Raw genomic sequence first — 17,368 nt, forward strand, 5'->3', positions numbered from 1 at the left:
AAGAAGATTTTCGCTAAGGCTGTTCTTGTGGAATTGGCAAAGGGATATTTGGAATCCCATAGAGGGCTAGGGTGAAAAAGGAAATATCTTCCGTTCAAAACTGGAAAGAAGCTTTTTGAGAAACTGCTCTGTGTTCTCTTAATTCATCTCACAGAGTTACATCTTTCCCTTCAAGAAGCCTTTCGCTAAGGCTGTTCTTGTGGAATTGGCAAAGGGATATTTGGAAGCCCATAGAGGGCTATGGTGAAAAAGGAAATATCTTCCGTTCAAAACTGGAAAGAAGCTTTCTGAGAAACTGCTCTGTGTTCTGTTCATTCATCTCACAGAGTTACATGTTTCCCTTCAAGAAGCCTTTCGCTAAGGCTGTTCTTGTGGAATTGGCAAAGTGATATTTGGAAGCCCATAGAGGGCTATGGTGAAAAAGGAAATATCTTCCGTTCAAAAGTGGAAAGAAGCTTTCGGAGAAACTGCTCTGTGTTCTGTAAATTCATCTCACAGAGTTACATCTTTCCCTTCAACAAGCCTTTCGCTAAGGCTGTTCTTAAGGAATTGGCAAAGTGATATTTGGAAGCCCATAGAGGGCTATGGTGAAAAAGGAAATATCTTCCTATCAAAACTGGAAAGAATCTTTCTGAGAAAGTGCTCTGTGTTCTGTTCATTCATCTCACAGAGTTACAACTTTCGTTACAAGAAGCCTTTCGGTAAGGCTGTTCTTGTGGAATTGGCAAAGTGATATTTTGAAGCCCATAGAGGGCTATGGTGAAAAAGGAAATATCTTCCGTTCAAAACTGGAAAGAAGCTTTCTGAGAAACTGCTCTGTGTTCTGTTAATTCATCTCACAGAGTTACATCTTTCATTTCAAGAAGCCTTTCGCTAAGGCTGTTCTTGTGGAATTGGCAAAGGGATATTTGGAACCCCATAGAGGCCTATGGTGAAAAAGGAAATATCTTCCGTTCAAAACTAGAAAGAAACTTTCTGAGAATCTGCTCTGTGTTCTTGTAATTCATCTCACCGAGTTACATCTTTCCCTTAAAGAAGCCTTTCGCTAAGGCTGTTCTTGTGGAATTGGCAAAGGGATATTTGGAACCCCTAGAGGCCTATGGAGGAAAAGGAAATATCTTCCGTTCAAAACTGGAAAGAAGCTTTCTGAGAAACTGCTCTGTGTTCTGCTAATTCATCTCACAGAGTTACATCTTTCCCTTCAAGAAGCCTTTCGCTAAGGCTCTTCTTGTGGAAATGGCAAAGGGATATTTGGAAGCCCATAGAGGGCTATGGTGAAAAAGGAAATATCTTCCGTTGAAAACTGGAAAGAAGCTTTCTGAGAAACTGCTCTGTGTTCTGTTAATGCATCTCACAGAGTTACATCTTTCCCTACAAGAAGCCTTTCGCTAAGGCGGTTCTTGTGGAATTGGCAAAGGGATATTTGGAAGCCCATAGAGGGCTACGGTGAAAAAGGAAATATCTTCCGTTCAAAACTGGAAAGAAGCTTTCTGAGAAACTGCTCTGTGTTCTGTTAATTCATCTCACCGAGTTACATCTTTCCCTTCAAGAAGCGTTTCGCTAAGGCTGTTCTTGTGGAATTGGCAAAGGGATATTTGGAAGCCCTTTGAGGGCTACGGTGAAAAAGGAAATATCTTCCGTTCAAAACTGGAAAGAAGCTTTCTGAGAAAATGCTCTGTGTTCTCTTAATTCATCTCACAGAGTTACATCTTTCCCTTCAAGAAGCCTTTCGCTAAGGCTGTTCTTGTGGAATTCGCAAAGGGATATTTGGAAGACCATAGAGGGCTATGGTGAAAAAGGAAATATCTTCCGTTCAAAAGTGGAAAGAAACTTTCGGGGAAACTGCTCTGTGTTCTGTTAATTCATCTCACAGAGTTACATCTTTCCCTTCAACAAGCCTTTCGCTAAGGCTGTTCTTAAGGAATTGGCAAAGTGATATTTGGAAGCCCATAGAGGGCTATGGTGAAAAAGGAAATATCTTCCGTTCAAAACTGGAAAGAAACTTTCTGAGAAACTGCTCTGTGTTCTGTTAATTCATCTCACAGAGTTACATCTTTCCCTTCAACAAGCCTTTCGCTAAGGCTGTTCTTGTGGAATTGGCAAAGGGATATTTGGAAGCCCATAGAGGGCTATGGTGAAAAAGGAAACATCTTCCGTTCAAAACTGGAAAGAAGCTTTCTGAGAAACTGCTCTGTGTTCTGTAAATTCATCTCTCAGAGTTACATGTTTCCCTTCAAGAAGCCTTTCGCTAAGGCTGTTCTTGTGGAATTGGCAAAGTGATATTTGGAAGCCCTTAGAGGGCTATGGTGAAAAAGGAAATATCTTCGGTTCAAAACAGGAAAGAAGCATTCTGAGAAACTGCTCTGTGTTCTGTTAATTCATCTCACAGAGTTACATCTTTCCCTTCAAGAAGCCTTTCGCTAAGGCTGTTCTTGTGGAATTGGCAAAGGGATATTTGAAAGCCCATAGAGGGCTACGGTGAAAAAGGAAATATCTTCCGTTCAAAACTGGAAAGAAGCTTTCTGAGAAACTGCTCTGTGTTGTGTTAATTCATCTCACAGAGTTACATCTTTCCCTTCAAGAAGCCTTTCGCTAAGGCTGTTCTTGTGGAATTGGCAAAGGGATATTTGGAAGCCCTTAGAGGGCTATGGTGAAAAAGGAAATATCTTCCGTTCAAAACTGGAGAGAAGCTTTCTGAGAAACTGCTCTGTGTTCTCTTAATTCATCTCACAGAGTTACATCTTTCCCTTCAAGAAGCCTTTCGCTAAGGCTGTTCTTGTGGAATTGGCAAAGGGATATTTGGAAGCCCATAGAGGGCTATGGTGAAAAAGGAAATATCTTCCGTTCAAAACTGGAAAGAAGCTTTCGGAGAAACTGCTCTGTGTTCTGTAAATTCATCTCACAGAGTTACATCTTTCCCTTCAACAAGCCTTTCGCTAAGGCTGTTCTTAAGGAATTGGCAAAGTGATATTTGGAAGCCCATAGAGGGCTATGGTGAAAAAGGAAATATCTTCCGTTCAAAACTGGAAAGAAGCTTTCTGAGAAAGTGCTCTGTGTTCCTTTAATTCATCTCACAGAGTTACATCTTTCCCTACAAGAAGCCTTTCGCTAAGGCTGTTCTTGAGGAATTGGCAAAGTGATATTTGGAAGCCCATAGAGGGCTATGGTGAAAAAGGAAATATCTTCCGTTCAAAAGTGGAAAGAAGCTTTCTGAGAAACTGCTCTGTGTTCTGTTAATTCATCTCACAGAGTTACATCTTTCATTTCAAGAAGCCTTTCGCTAAGGCTGTTCTTGTGGAATTGGCAAAGGGATATTTGGAACCCCATAGAGGCCTATGGTGAAAAAGGAAATATCTTCCGTTCAAAACTGGAAAGAAACTTTCTGAGAATCTGCTCTGTGTTCTTTTAATTCATCTCACCGAGTTACATCTTTCCCTTCAAGAAGCCTTTCGCTAAGGCTGTTCTTGTGGAATTGGCAAAGGGATATTTGGAAGCCCATAGAGGGCTACGGTGAAAAAGGAAATATCTTCCGTTCAAAACTGGAAAGAAGCTTTCTGAGAAACTGCTCTGTGTTCTGTTAATTCATCTCACAGAGTTACATCTTTCACTTCAAGAAGCCTTTCGCTAAGGCTGTTCTTGTGGAATTGGCAAAGGGATATTTGGAAGCCCATAGATGGCTATGGTGAAAAAGGAAATATCTTCCATTCAAAACTGGAAAGAAGCTTTCTGAGAAACTGCTCTGTGTTCTGTTAATTCATCTCACAGAGTTACATCTTTCCCTTCAAGAAGCCTTTCGCTAAGGGTGTTCTTGTTTAATTGGCAAAGGGATATTTGGAACCCCATAGAGGCCTATGGAGAAAAAGGAAATATCTTCCGTTCGAAACTGGAAAGAAGCTTTGTGAGAAACTGCTCTGTGTTCTGTTAATTCATCTCACAGAGTTACATCTTTCATTTCAAGAAGCCTTTCGCTAATGCTGTTCTTGTGGAATTGGCAAAGGGATATTTGGAACCCCATAGAGGCCTATGGTGAAAAAGCAAATATCTTCCGTTCAAAACTGGAAATTAACATTCTGAGAATCTTCTCTGTGTTCTTTTAATTCATCTCACCGAGTTGCATCTTTCCCTTCAAGAAGCCTTTCGCTAAGGCTGTTCTTGTGGAATTGGCAAAGGGATATTTGGAAGTCCATAGAGGGCTATGTTGAAAAAGGAAATATCTTCCGTTCAAAACTGGAAAGAAGCTTTCTGAGAAACTGCTCTGTGTTCTGTTAATTCATCTTACAGAGTTACATCTTTCCCTTCAAGAATCCTTTCGCTGAGGCTGTTCTTGTGGAATTGGCAAAGTGATATTTGGAATCCCATAGAGGGCTATGGTGAAAAAGGAAATATCTTCGTTCAAAACTGGAAAGAAGCTTTCTGAGAAACTGCTCTGTGTTCTGTTAATTCATCTCACAGAGTTACATCTTTCCCTTCAAGAAGCCTTTCGCTAAGGCTGTTCTTGTGGAATTGGCAGAGGGATATTTGGAAGCCCATAGAGGGCTACGGTGAAAAAGGAAATAACTTCCATTCCAAACTGGAAAGAAGCTTTCTGAGAAACTGCTCTGTGTTCTGTTAATTCATCTCACAGTGTTACATCTTTCCCTTCAAGAAGCCTTTCGCTAAGGCTGTTCTTGTATAATTGGCAAAGGGATATTTGGAAGTCCTTAGAGGGCTATGGTGAAAAAGGAAATATCTTCCGTTCAAAAGTGGAAAGAAGCTTTCTGAGAAACTGCTCAGTGTTCTCTTAATTCATCTCACAGAGTTACATCTTTCCCTTCAAGAAGCCTTTCGCTAAGGCTGTTCTTGTGGAATTGGCAAAGGGATATTTGGAAGCAAATAGAGGGCTATGGTGAAAAAGGAAATATCTTCCGTTCAAAAGTGGAAAGAAGCTTTCTGAGAAACTGCTCTTTGTTCTGTTAATTCATCTCACAGAGTTACATCTTTTCCTTCAAGAAGCCTTTCGCATAGGCTGTTCTTGTGGAATTGGCAAAGGGATATTTGGAACCCCTTAGAGGCCTATGGTGAAAAAGGAAATATCTTCCGTTCAAAACTGGAAAGAAGCTTTCTGAGAAACTGCTCTGTGTTCTGTTAATTCATCTCACAGAGTTACATCTTTCCCTTCAAAAATCCTTTCGCTAAGGCTGTTCTTGTGGAATTGGCAAAGGGATATTTGGAAGCCCTTAGAGAGCTACGGTGAAAAAGGAAATATCTTCCGTTCAAAACTGGAAAGAAGCTTTCTGAGAAACTGCTCTGTGTTCTGTTCATTCATCTCACAGAGTTACATCTTTCCCTTCAAGAAGCCTTTCGCTAAGGCTGTTCTTGTGGAATTGGCAAAGGGTTATTTGGAAGCCCATAGAGGGCTATGGTGAAAAAGGAAATATCTTCCGTGCAAAACTGGAAAGAAGCTTTCTGAGAAACTGCTCTGTGTTGTGTTAATTCATCTCACAGAGTTACATCTTTCCCTTCAAGAAGCCTTTCGCTAAGGCTGTTCTTGTGGAATTGGCAAAGGGATATTTGAAACCCCATAGAGGCCTACGGAGAAAAAGGAAATATCTTCCGTTCAAAACTGGAAAGAAGCTTTCTGAGAAACTGCTCTGTGTTCTGTTAATTCATCTCACCGAGTTACATCTTTCCCTTCAAGAAGCCTTTCGCTAAGGCTGTTCTTTTGGAATTGGCAAAGAGATATTTGGAAGCCCGTTGAGGACTATGGTGAAAAAGGAAATATCTTCCGTTCAAAACTGGAAAGAAGCTTTCTGAGAAACTGCTCTGTGTTCTCTTCATTCATCTCACAGAGTTACATCGTTCCCTTCAAGAAGCCTTTCGCTAAGGGTGTTCTTGTGGAATTGGCAAAGGGATATTTGGAAGCCCATAGAGGGCTATGGTGAAAAAGGAAATATCTTCCGTTCAAAACTGGAAAGAAGCTTTCTGAGAAACTGCTCTGTGTTCTGTTAATTCATCTCACAGAGTTACATCTTTCATTTCAAGAAGCCTTTCGCTAAGGCTTTTCTTGTGGAATTGGCAAAGGGATATTTGGAATCCCATAGAGGGCTAGGGTGAAAAAGGAAATATCTTCCGTTCAAAACTGGAAAGAAGCTTTCTGAGAAACTGCTCTGTGTTCTTTTAATTCATCTCACAGAGTCACATCTTTCCCTTCAAAAAGCCTTTCGCTAAGGCTATTCTTGTGGAATTGGCAAAGGGATATTTGGAAGTCGATAGAGGGCTATGGTGAAAAAGGAAATATCTTCCGTTCAAAACTGGAAAGAAGCTTTCTGAGAAACTGCTCTGTGTTCTCTTAATTCATCTCACAGAGTTACATCTTTCCCTTCAAGAAGCCTTTCGCTAAGGCTGTTCTTGTGGAATTGGCAAAGGGATATTTGGAAGTCCATAGAGGGCTATGGTGAAAAAGGAAATATCTTCCGTTCAAAACTAGAAAGAAGCTTTCTGAGAAACTGCTCTGTGTTCTGTGAATTCATCTCACCGAGTTACATCTTTCCCTTCAACAAGCCTTTCGCTACGTCTGTTCTTGTGGAATTGGCAAAGGGATATTTGGAAGCCAATAGAGGGCTACGGTGAAAAACGAAATATCTTCAGTTCAAAACTGGAAAGAAGCTTTCTCAGAAACTGCTCTGTGTTCTCTTAATTCATCTCACAGAGTTACATCTTTACCTTCAAGAAGCCTTTCGCTAAGGCTGTTCTTGTGGAATTGGCAAAGGGATATTTGGAAGCCCTTAGAGGGCTATGGTGAAAAAGGAAATATCTTCCGTTCAAAACTGGAAAGAAGCTTTCTGAGAAACTGCTCTGTGTTCTCTTAATTCATCTCACAGAGTTACATCTTTCCCTTCAAGAAGCCTTTCGCTAAGGCTGTTCTTGTGGAATTGGCAAAGGGATATTTGGAAGCCCATAGAGGGCTATGGTGAAAAAGGAAATATCTTCCGTTCAAAAGTGGAAAGAAGCTTTCGGAGAAACTGCTCTGTGTTCTGTAAATTCATCTCACAGAGTTACATCTTTCCCTTCAACAAGCCTTTCGCTAAGGCTGTTCTTAAGGAATTGGCAAAGTGATATTTGGAAGCCCATAGAGGGCTATGGTGAGAAAGGAAATATCTTCCGTTCAAAACTGTAAAGAAGCTTTCTGAGATACTGCTCTGTGTTCTGTTAATTCATCTCAGCGAGTTACATCTTTCCCTTCAACAAGCCCTTCGCTAAGGCTGTTCTTGTGGAAATGGCAAAGGGATATTTGGAAGCCCATAGAGGGCTATGGTGAAAAAGGAAATATCTTCCGTTCAGAACTGGAAAGAAGCTTTCTGAGAAACTGCTCTGTATTCTCTTAATTCATCTCACAGAGTTACATCTTTCCCTTCAAGAAGCCTTTCGCTAAGGCTGTTCTTGTGGAATTGGCAAAGTGATATTTGGAAGCCCATAGAGGGCTATGGTGAAAAAGGAAATATCTTCCGTTCAAAACTGGAAAGAAGCTTTCTGAGAAACTGCTCTGTGTTCTGTTAATTCATCTCACAGAGTTACATCTTTTCCTTCAAGAAGCCTTTCGCTAAGGCTGTTCTTGTGGAATTGGCAAAGGGATATTTGGAAGCCCATAGAGGGCTATGGTGAAAAAGGAAATATCTTCCGTTCAAAAGTGGAAAGAAGCTTTCGGAGAAACTGCTCTGTGTTCTGTAAATTCATCTCACAGAGTTACATCTTTCCCTTCAACAAGCCTTTCGCTAAGGCTGTTCTTAAGGAATTGGCAAAGTGATATTTGGAAGCCCATAGAGGGCTATGGTGAAAAAGGAAATATCTTCCGTTCAAAACTGGAAAGAAGCTTTCTGAGAAACTGCTCTGTGATCTGTTCATTCATCTCACAGAGTTACATCTTTCCCTACAAGAAGCCTTTCGCTAAGGCTGTTCTTGTGGAATTGGCAAAGTGATATTTGGAAGCCCATAGAGGGCTATGGTGAAAAAGGAAATATCTTCCGTTCAAAAGTGGAAAGAAGCTTTATGAGAAACTGCTCTGTGTTCTGTTAATTCATCTCACAGAGTTACATCTTTCATTTCAAGAAGCCTTTCGCTAAGGCTGTTCTTGTGGAATTGGCAAAGGGATATTTGGAAGCCCATAGAGGGCTATGGTGAAAAAGGAAATATCTTCCGTTCAAAACTGGAAAGAAGCTTTCTGAGAAACTGCTCTGTGTTCTGTTAATTCATCTCACAGAGTGACATCTTTCCCTTCAAGAAGCCTTTCGCTAAGGCTGTTCTTGTGGAATTGGCAAAGGGATATTTGGAACCCCATAGAGGCCTATGGAGAAAAAGGAAATATCTTCCGTTCGAAATTGGAAAGAAGCTTTCTGAGAAACTGCTCTGTGTTCTGTTAATTCATCTCACCGAGTTACATCTTTCCCTTCAAGAAGCCTTTCGCTAAGGCTGTTCTTTTGGAATTGGCAAAGGGATATTTGGAAGCCCATAGAGGACTATGGTGAAAAAGGAAATATCTTCCGTTCAAAACTGGAAAGAAGCTTTCTGAGAAACTGCTCTGTGTTCTCTTCATTCATCTAGCAGAGTTACATCTTTCCCTTCAAGAAGCCTTTCGCTAAGGTTGTTCTTGTGGAATTGGCAAAGGGATATTTGGAAGCCCATAGAGGGCTATGGTGAAAAAGGAAATATCTTCAGCTCAAAACTGGAAAGAAGCTTTCTAAGAAACTGCTCTGTGTTCTGTTAATTCATCTCACAGAGTTACATCTTTCCCTTCAAGAAGCCTTTCGCTAAGGCTGTTCTTGTGGAATTTGCAAAGGGATATTTGGAATCCCATAGAGGGCTAGGGTGAAAAAGGAAATATCTTCCGTTCAAAACTAGAAAGAAGCTTTCTGAGAAACTGCTCTGTGTTCTGTTAATTCATCTCACAGAGTCACATCTTACCCTTCAAAAAGCCTTTCGCTAAGGCTATTCTTGTGGAATTGGCAAAGGGATATTTGGAAGTCCATAGAGGGCTATGGTGAAAAAGGAAATATCTTCCGTTCAAAACTGGAAAGAAGCTTTCGGAGAAACTGCTCTGTGTTCTGTTAATTCATCTCACCGAGTTACATCTTTCCCTTCAACAAGCCCTTCGCTAAGGCTGTTCTTGTGGAAATGGCAAAGGGATATTTGGAAGCCCATAGAGGTCTATGGTGAAAAAGGAAATATCTTCCGTTCAAAACTGGAAAGAAGCTTTCTGAGAAACTGCTCTGTATTCTCTTAATTCATCTCACAGAGTTACATCTTTCCCTTGAAGAAGCCTTTCGCTAAGGCTGTTCTTGTGGAATTGGCAAAGTGATATTTGGAAGCCCATAGAGGGCTATGGTGAAAAAGGAAATATCTTCCGTTCAAAACTGGAAAGAAGCTTTCTGAGAAACTGCTCTGTGTTCTGTTAATGCATCTCACAGAGTTACATCTTTCCCTTCAAGAAGCCTTTCGCTAAGGCTGTTCTTTTGGAATTGGCAAAGGGATATTTGGAAGCCCATAGAGGGCTATGGTGAAAAAGGAAATATCTTCCGTTCAAAAGTGGAAAGAAGCTTTCGGAGAAACTGCTCTGTGTTCTGTAAATTCATCTCACAGAGTTACATCTTTCCCTTCAACAAGCCTTTCGCTAAGGCTGTTCTTAAGGAATTGGCAAAGTGATATTTGGAAGCCCATAGAGGGCTATGGTGAAAAAGGAAATATCTTCCGTTCAAAACTGGAAAGAAGCTTTCTGAGAAACTGCTCTGTGATCTGTTCATTCATCTCACAGAGTTACATCTTTCCCTACAAGAAGCCTTTCGCTAAGGCTGTTCTTGTGGAATTGGCAAAGTGATATTTGGAAGCCCATAGAGGGCTATGGTGAAAAAGGAAATATCTTCCTTTCAAAAGTGGAAAGAAGCTTTCTGAGAAACTGCTCTGTGTTCTGTTAATTCATCTCACAGAGTTACATCTTTCATTTCAAGAAGCCTTTCGCTAAGGCTGTTCTTGTGGAATTGGCAAAGGGATATTTGCAACCCCATAGGGGCCTATGGTGAAAAAGGAAATATCTTCCGTTCAAAACTGGAAAGAAGCTTTCTGAGAATCTGCTCTGTGTTCTTTTAATTCATCTCACCGAGTTACATCTTTCCCTTCAAGAAGCCTTTCGCTAAGGCTGTTCTTGTGGAATTGGCAAAGGGATATTTGGAAGTCCATAGAGGGCTATGGTGAAAAAGGAAATATCTTCCGTTCAAAACTGGAAAGAAGCTTTCTGAGAAACTGCTCTGTGTTCTCTTAATTCATCTCACAGAGTTACATCTTTCCCTTCAAGAAGCCTTTCGCTAATCCTGTTCTTGTGGAATTGGCAAAGTGATATTTGGAATCCCATAGAGGGCTATGGTGAAAAAGGAAATATCTTCCGTTCAAAACTGGAAAGAAGCTTTCTGAGAAACTGCTCTGTGTTCTGTTAATTCATCTCACAGAGTTACATCTTTCCCTTCAAGAAGCCTTTCGCTAAGGCTGTTCTTGTGGAATTGGCAAAGGGATATTTGGAAGCCCATAGAGGGCTATGTTGAAAAAGGAAATATCTTCCGTTCAAAAGTGGAAAGAAGCTTTCGGAGAAACTGCTCTGTGTTCTGTAAATTCATCTCACAGAGTTACATCTTTCCCTTCAACAAGCCTTTCGCTAAGGCTGTTCTTAAGGAATTGGCAAAGTGATATTTGGAAGCCCATAGAGGGCTATGGTGAAAAAGGAAATATCTTCCGTTCAAAACTGGAAAGAAGCTTTCTGAGAAACTGCTCTGTGATCTGTTCATTCATCTCACAGAGTTACATCTTTCCCTACAAGAAGCCTTTCGCTAAGGCTGTTCTTGTGGTATTGGCAAAGGGATATTTGGAAGCCCATAGAGGGCTATGGTGAAAAAGGAAATATCTTCCGTTCAAAAGTGGAAAGAAGCTTTCTGAGAAACTGCTCCGTGTTCTGTTAATTACTCTCACAGAGTTACATCTTTCATTTCAAGAAGCCTTTCGCTAAGGCTGTTCTTGTGGAATTGGCAAAGGGATATTTGGAACCCCATAGAGGCCTATGGAGAAAAAGGAAATATCTTCCGTTCAAAATTGGAAAGAAGCTTTCTGAGAAACTGCTCTGTGTTCTGTTAATTCATCTCACCGAGTTACATCTTTCCCTTCAAGAAGCCTTTCGCTAAGGCTGTTCTTTTGGAATTGGCAAATTGATATTTGGAATCCCATAGAGGGCTATGGTGAAAAAGGAAATATCTTCGTTCAAAACTGGAAAGAAGCTTTCTGAGAAACTGCTCTGTGTTCTGTTAATTCATCTCACAGAGTTACATCTTTCACTTCAAGAAGCCTTTCGCTAAGGCTGTTCTTGTGGAATTGGCAAAGGGATATTTGGAAGCCCATAGAGGGCTATGGTGAAAAAGGAAATATCTTCCGTTCAAAACTGGAAAGAAGCTTTCTGAGAAACTGCTCTGTGTTCTGTTAATTCATCTCACAGAGTTACATCTTTCCCTTCAAGAAGCCTTTCGTTAAGGCTGTTCTTGTGGAATAGGCAAAGGCATATTTGGAACCCCATAGAGGCCTATGGAGAAAAAGGAAATATCTTCCGTTCGAAACTGGAAAGAAGCTTTCTGAGAAACTGCTCTGTGTTCTGTTAATTCATCTCACCGAGTTACATCTTTCCCTTCAAGAAGCCTTTCGCTAAGGCTGTTCTTTTGGAATTGGCAAAGGGATATTTGGAAGCCCATAGAGGACTATGGTGAAAAAGGAAATATCTTCCGTTCAAAACTGGATAGAAGCTATCTGAGAAACTGCTCTGTGATCTCTTCATTCATCTCACCGAGTTACATCTTTCCCTTCAAGAAGCCTTTCGCTAAGGCTGTTCTTGTGGAATTGGCAAAGGGATATTTGGAAGCCCATAGAGGGCTTTGGTGAAAAAGGAAATATCTTCCGTTCAAAACTGGAAAGAAGCTTTCTGAGAAACTGCTCTGTGTTCTGTTAATTCATCTCACAGAGTTACATCTTTCCCTTCAAGAAGCCTTTCGCTAAGGCTGTTCTTGTGGAATTGGCATAGTGATATTAGGAAGCCCATAGAGGGCTACGGTGAAAAAGGAAATATCTTCCGTTCAAAACTGGAAAGAAGCTTTCTGAGAAACTGCTCTGTGTTCTCTTAATTCATCTCACAGAGTTACATCTTTCCCTTCAAGAAGCCTTTCGCTAAGGCTGTTCTTGTGGAATTGGCAAAGGGATATTTGGAAGCCCATAGAGGGCTATGGTGAAAAAGGAAATATCTTCCGTTCAAAACTAGAAAGAAGCTTTCTGAGAAACTGCTCTGTGTTCTGTGAATTCATCTCACCGAGTTACATCTTTCCCTTCAACAAGCCTTTCGCTACGTCTGTTCTTGTGGAATTGGCAAAGGGATATTTGGAAGCCAATAGAGGGCTACGGTGAAAAACGAAATATCTTCAGTTCAAAACTGGAAAGAAGCTTTCTCAGAAACTGCTCTGTGTTCTCTTAATTCATCTCACAGAGTTACATCTTTACCTTCAAGAAGCCTTTCGCTAAGGCTGTTCTTGTGGAATTGGCAAAGGGATATTTGGAAGCCCTTAGAGGGCTATGGTGAAAAAGGAAATATCTTCCGTTCAAAACTGGAAAGAAGCTTTCTGAGAAACTGCTCTGTGTTCTCTTAATTCATCTCACAGAGTTACATCTTTCCCTTCAAGAAGCCTTTCGCTAAGGCTGTTCTTGTGGAATTGGCAAAGGGATATTTGGAAGCCCATAGAGGGCTATGGTGAAAAAGGAAATATCTTCCGTTCAAAAGTGGAAAGAAGCTTTCGGAGAAACTGCTCTGTGTTCTGTAAATTCATCTCACAGAGTTACATCTTTCCCTTCAACAAGCCTTTCGCTAAGGCTGTTCTTAAGGAATTGGCAAAGTGATATTTGGAAGCCCATAGAGGGCTATGGTGAAAAAGGAAATATCTTCCGTTCAAAACTGGAAAGAAGCTTTCTGAGAAAGTGCTCTGTGTTCTGTTCATTCATCTCACAGAGTTACATCTTTCCCTACAAGAAGCCTTTCGCTAAGGCTGTTCTTGTGGAATTGGCAAAGTGATATTTGGAAGCCCATAGAGGGCTATGGTGAAAAAGGAAATATCTTCCGTTCAAAAGTGGAAAGAAGCTTTCTGAGAAACTGCTCTGTGTTCTGTTAATTCATCTCAAAGAGTTACATCTTTCATTTCAAGAAGCCTTTCGCTAAGGCTGTTCTTGTGGAATTGGCAAAGGGATATTTGGAACACCATAGAGGCCTATGGTGAAAAACAAATATCTTCCGTTCAAAACTGGAAAGAAACTTTCTGAGAATCTGCTCTGTGTTCTTTTAATTCATCTCACCGAGTTACATCTTTCCCTTCAAGAAGCCTTTCGCTAAGGCTGTTCTTGTGGAATTGGCAAAGGGATATTTGGAAGTCCATAGAGGGCTATGGTGAAAAAGGACATATCTTCCGTTCAAAACTGGAAAGAAGCTTTCTGAGAAACTGCTCTGTGTTCTGTTAATTCATCTCACAGAGTTACATCTTTCCCTTCAAGAAGCCTTTCGCTAAGGCTGTTCTTGTGGAATTGGCAAAGGGATATTTGGAATCCCATAGAGGGCTAGGGTGAAAAAGGAAATATCTTCCGTTCAAAACTGGAAAGAAGCTCTCTGAGAAACTGCTCTGTGTTCTGTTAATTCATCTCACAGAGTCACATCTTTCCCTTCAAAAAGCCTTCGCTAAGGCTATTCTTGTGGAATTGGCAAAGGGATATTTGGAAGCCCATAGAGGGCTATGGTGAAAAAGGAAATATCTTCCGTTCAAAACTGGAAAGAAGCTTTCTGAGATACTGCTCTGTGTTCTGTTAATTCATCTCAGCGAGTTACATCTTTCCCTTCAACAAGCCCTTCGCTAAGGCTGTTCTTGTGGAAATGGCAAAGGGATATTTGGAAGCCCATAGAGGGCTATGGTGAAAAAGGAAATATCTTCCGTTCAGAACTGGAAAGAAGCTTTCTGAGAAACTGCTCTGTATTCTCTTAATTCATCTCACAGAGTTACATCTTTCCCTTCAAGAAGCCTTTCGCTAAGGCTGTTCTTGTGGAATTGGCAAAGTGATATTTGGAAGCCCATAGAGGGCTATGGTGAAAAAGGAAATATCTTCCGTTCAAAACTGGAAAGAAGCTTTCTGAGAAACTGCTCTGTGTTCTGTTAATTCATCTCACAGAGTTACATCTTTTCCTTCAAGAAGCCTTTCGCTAAGGCTGTTCTTGTGGAATTGGCAAAGGGATATTTGGAAGCCCATAGAGGGCTATGGTGAAAAAGGAAATATCTTCCGTTCAAAAGTGGAAAGAAGCTTTCGGAGAAACTGCTCTGTGTTCTGTAAATTCATCTCACAGAGTTACATCTTTCCCTTCAACAAGCCTTTCGCTAAGGCTGTTCTTAAGGAATTGGCAAAGTGATATTTGGAAGCCCATAGAGGGCTATGGTGAAAAAGGAAATATCTTCCGTTCAAAACTGGAAAGAAGCTTTCTGAGAAACTGCTCTGTGATCTGTTCATTCATCTCACAGAGTTACATCTTTCCCTACAAGAAGCCTTTCGCTAAGGCTGTTCTTGTGGAATTGGCAAAGTGATATTTGGAAGCCCATAGAGGGCTATGGTGAAAAAGGAAATATCTTCCGTTCAAAAGTGGAAAGAAGCTTTCTGAGAAACTGCTCTGTGTTCTGTTAATTCATCTCACAGAGTTACAACTTTCATTTCAAGAAGCCTTTCGCTAAGGCTGTTCTTGTGGAATTGGCAAAGGGATATTTGGAAGCCCATAGAGGGCTATGGTGAAAAAGGAAATATCTTCCGTTCAAAACTGGAAAGAAGCTTTCTGAGAAACTGCTCTGTGTTCTGTTAATTCATCTCACAGAGTGACATCTTTCCCTTCAAGAAGCCTTTCGCTAAGGCTGTTCTTGTGGAATTGGCAAAGGGATATTTGGAACCCCATAGAGGCCTATGGAGAAAAAGGAAATATCTTCCGTTCGAAATTGGAAAGAAGCTTTCTGAGAAACTGCTCTGTGTTCTGTTAATTCATCTCACCGAGTTACATCTTTCCCTTCAAGAAGCCTTTCGCTAAGGCTGTTCTTTTGGAATTGGCAAAGGGAAATTTGGAAGCCCATAGAGGACTATGGTGAAAAAGGAAATATCTTCCGTTCAAAACTGGAAAGAAGCTTTCTGAGAAACTGCTCTGTGTTCTCTTCATTCATCTAGCAGAGTTACATCTTTCCCTTCAAGAAGCCTTTCGCTAAGGTTGTTCTTGTGGAATTGGCAAAGGGATATTTGGAAGCCCATAGAGGGCTATGGTGAAAAAGGAAATATCTTCCTTTCAAAAGTGGAAAGAAGCTTTCTGAGAAACTGCTCTGTGTTCTGTTAATTCATCTCACAGAGTTACATCTTTCATTTCAAGAAGCCTTTCGCTAAGGCTGTTCTTGTGGAATTGGCAAAGGGATATTTGCAACCCCATAGGGGCCTATGGTGAAAAAGGAAATATCTTCCGTTCAAAACTGGAAAGAAGCTTTCTGAGAATCTGCTCTGTGTTCTTTTAATTCATCTCACCGAGTTACATCTTTCCCTTCAAGAAGCCTTTCGCTAAGGCTGTTCTTGTGGAATTGGCAAAGGGATATTTGGAAGTCCATAGAGGGCTATGGTGAAAAAGGAAATATCTTCCGTTCAAAACTGGAAAGAAGCTTTCTGAGAAACTGCTCTGTGTTCTCTTAATTCATCTCACAGAGTTACATCTTTCCCTTCAAGAAGCCTTTCGCTAATCCTGTTCTTGTGGAATTGGCAAAGTGATATTTGGAATCCCATAGAGGGCTATGGTGAAAAAGGAAATATCTTCCGTTCAAAACTGGAAAGAAGCTTTCTGAGAAACTGCTCTGTGTTCTGTTAATTCATCTCACAGAGTTACATCTTTCCCTTCAAGAAGCCTTTCGCTAAGGCTGTTCTTGTGGAATTCGCAAAGGGATATTTGGAAGCCCATAGAGGGCTATGGTGAAAAAGGAAATATCTTCCGTTCAAAAGTGGAAAGAAGGTTTCGGAGAAACTGCTCTGTGTTCTGTAAATTCATCTCACAGAGTTACATCTTTCCCTTCAACAAGCCTTTCGCTAAGGCTGTTCTTAAGGGATTGGCAAAGTGATATTTGGAAGCCCATAGAGGGCTATGGTGAAAAAGGAAATATCTTCCGTTCAAAACTGGAAAGAAGCTTTCTGAGAAACTGCTCTGTGATCTGTTCATTCATCTCACAGAGTTACATCTTTCCCTACAAGAAGCCTTTCGCTAAGGCTGTTCTTGTGGTATTGGCAAAGGGATATTTGGAAGCCCATAGAGGGCTATGGTGAAAAAGGAAATATCTTCCGTTCAAAAGTGGAAAGAAGCTTTCTGAGAAACTGCTCCGTGTTCTGTTAATTACTCTCACAGAGTTACATCTTTCATTTCAAGAAGCCTTTCGCTAAGGCTGTTCTTGTGGAATTGGCAAAGGGATATTTGGAACCCCATAGAGGCCTATGGAGAAAAAGGAAATATCTTCCGTTCAAAATTGGAAAGAAGCTTTCTGAGAAACTGCTCTGTGTTCTGTTAATTCATCTCACCGAGTTACATCTTTCCCTTCAAGAAGCCTTTCGCTAAGGCTGTTCTTGTGGAATTGGCAAAGGGATATTTGGAAGCCCATAGAGGGCTATGGTGAAAAAGGAAATATCTTCCGTTCAAAACTGGAAAGAAGCTTTCTGAGAAACTGCTCTGTGTTCTGTTAATTCATCTCACAGAGTTACATCTTTCCCTTCAAGAAGCCTTTCGTTAAGGCTGTTCTTGTGGAATAGGCAAAGGCATATTTGGAACCCCATAGAGGCCTATGGAGAAAAAGGAAATATCTTCCGTTCGAAACTGGAAAGAAGCTTTCTGAGAAACTGCTCTGTGTTCTGTTAATTCATCTCACCGAGTTACATCTTTCCCTTCAAGAAGCCTTTCGCTAAGGCTGTTCTTTTGGAATTGGCAAAGGGATATTTGGAAGCCCATAGAGGACTATGGTGAAAAAGGAAATATCTTCCGTTCAAAACTGGATAGAAGCTTTCTGAGAAACTGCTCTGTGTTCTCTTCATTCATCTCACAGAGTTACATCTTTCCCTTCAAGAAGCCTTTCGCTAAGGGTGTTCTTGTGGAATTGGCAAAGGGATATTTGGAAGCCCATAGAGGGCTATGGTGAAAAAGGAAATATCTTCCGTTCAAAACTGGAAAGAAGCTTTCTGAGAAACTGCTCTGTGTTCTGTTAATTCATCTCACTGAGTTACATCTTTCCCTTCA

Source organism: Chlorocebus sabaeus, chromosome 5 (assembly GCF_047675955.1).
Source record: "Chlorocebus sabaeus isolate Y175 chromosome 5, mChlSab1.0.hap1, whole genome shotgun sequence".
NCBI classification, from domain to species: Eukaryota; Metazoa; Chordata; class Mammalia; order Primates; family Cercopithecidae; genus Chlorocebus; species Chlorocebus sabaeus.